We start from the raw sequence: 2,386 nt of genomic DNA, 5'->3' as shown, positions 1-2,386 counted from the left end.
TCTAGGAGACCTTGTACTATTTTTTCCCCACCACAATTACCCAGTTCCATATCCCAGTTTTCTTTAGCCAAATACATGTAGTCAGAGACTACATGTATTCCGTTCCGGTGCGGTCAATCACTACAGAGTCAGGTGGGTTTAAGAGGAATTTTTCATATCTTTATATCTGCAAAGAGATGTCTTAAGGGCAGATTATACATCTGCAATCACACACATCAAATGTCGCGAACCAGTTTTGCTAGTATGCTTCTGCACCGTCGGTCTGGAATTTCTATGGTCCACAGCAGTTTCCCACCAAAGCGCAAGGGGGAACCTATTCAAGAACTCGCAATAACTTCGGAGGTGCCGGCGGGAGTGTTTATTTTTCAAAACAACAATGGCGCATCTGCAAGATATCACAGTCACGGAGATGGATCTAGAGTGGCTAGACATTCAAAAGGAACAGGTTCTGTTAATGGAGTTGGCAATAAAGACCAATTAACCTTTCAAAACACAGCTAATTTTTGTCTTCTGCACACTTCCGCAAGAGGTCTGCGCGGGTTTGTGGCTGTATGACGCATAGTCAGGACTCTTCACTATTATGTTATTCTTATACATTTTCTCAGGTCCATATTTGTGTGACCATTTTTTTCTATAATCTTTTTGCTGCACCAGAATCCCCCCCCCCCCACCCCACCCCCCACCCCCCACTGAGAGGACAAGAGGGTGTAGACAACTGATGGATGGATTTCTGTTTTTCATCATACAAAAGGCAGAGAGTTGTTGGTGTTAGCTGAAAGTCTCCCAGGATCAATTAGTCAGTTTAACATAACAAGTTTAACTAAGGCTAAGGTCTTGTGGGAAAAGGAAAAAACAAAACAAAGCAAATGACTCTCCTGAGATATGGAGAAGGTACTGTTACATTGTGATAAGATGACAATATGTGACAGTTAGCATTAGTCAAATAAAAGTTTTCTGTACAGCAAAGTTTAGCAAGTGTGCAAATGTAACCGAAACTCTTCAAAAAGTCATTGTGCTGACACACAAGTAGCAACATTTTAGAAACTAATTTCTCAAGAATTTTAGATAAGAGAAAATTAGATAGAGGTCTTTAATTGACTAAGATGTCTGGATCAAAAGAAGATTTCATAAGTAAATGTTTAATTACAGCTACTTCCTAAGCCTGTGGTACATATTGCCGGCAACAGTGATTGATTAAAAATACCTAAAAGTGAAGGGAAGATTTAACCTCCCTAAATAACTTGGTTGGAACTGGAGCTAACATACAAGTTGAAGGCTTAGATGAAGAAAATATTTCTGCTAATTCTGAAACCTCAGCTGGATCAAAAAAGTCCAAACACAGCCCAGGATCCAAGCCACCCCAGGTGCTGCCTCACCCTCCGGAGATGAGAAAGAGGGGTGCCAATGATCTTACTCTTGATAGAATCTATTTTATCTATTTAAAAAATATCCATAAAATAAAATCAGGGGGAATGGAGAGATATGGTTGTGCGTGAGTTTGGCAAATGTATCTAAAAAAAAGAACTAGGATTATTCTTAATCTCTTAATATAAATATGCTGCTCTAGTTTAATTTTAATTAGTATTAATTAAATAGTTTAATTCTAGGTTATTTTATACAGCAGTAGACTGTTTATCCAGATAATATTGGATTCCTGTAGGCATGTACAGGCCCATTTTCGCTCCAGTTTCTTGGCATTACGCTTCAAAGTAGGCATCTCTGTATCAAACCAAGTAGACAGCCCCCTATTTTTTGAGTTCTCCATTTTCAAAAGTGCTATATGGTCTAAAGCAGTGCACAGAGAGGAAGTAACCCCATCAACAAAATAATCAATTTGTGAAATGGAATTGTGGACTAATCAATAAATCAGACTGAAAGATTGTTGTAACTCTTCCTCCTCGGCCAGAATTTCGTAGCATATGAAAATATGAATAGTTGGAGGGAGTTGCCTCCTTTATGTAAACATAATATTCTTGTTGCAGCCGGGTGTCTGTGGTTCCACTGAAAGTGGATGTGGCACAGACGTGCCATGGTTCAGATGCACCGCAGTGTTCACTGACTCCATATTCCACCGGGAGTGTTTTTAAAGTGGAGTGTCTCTGTGCAGTTGGATAATGATAATATCAGGTTTGCATTAAAACCACTATAGTAGTCAATTTATATAGTTTTAATATAATATTAAACCAGTAAAGAGTTGACCTGAAACTCGCATGGCTGCTCTTAAACGACTCAGAACAGAGGGACCCAGTATTTAGGGCAAGATAGACAGTGGGATAACTCAAAAAGCGTTTATTAAAAAACTGATGTGTAGTTGCAGTGGCTAGAGCATCTGAGGCAAGAAACTCTGGAGAGAGGAAACGCAGGTTACTGACCACATAAATTTACC

This window comes from Cyprinodon tularosa, unplaced genomic scaffold, assembly GCF_016077235.1.
Source record: "Cyprinodon tularosa strain WSP-4 unplaced genomic scaffold, ASM1607723v1 ctg144, whole genome shotgun sequence".
In the NCBI taxonomy this organism is placed as follows: domain Eukaryota; kingdom Metazoa; phylum Chordata; class Actinopteri; order Cyprinodontiformes; family Cyprinodontidae; genus Cyprinodon; species Cyprinodon tularosa.
Note: the sequence above shows the minus strand (reverse complement) of the source record.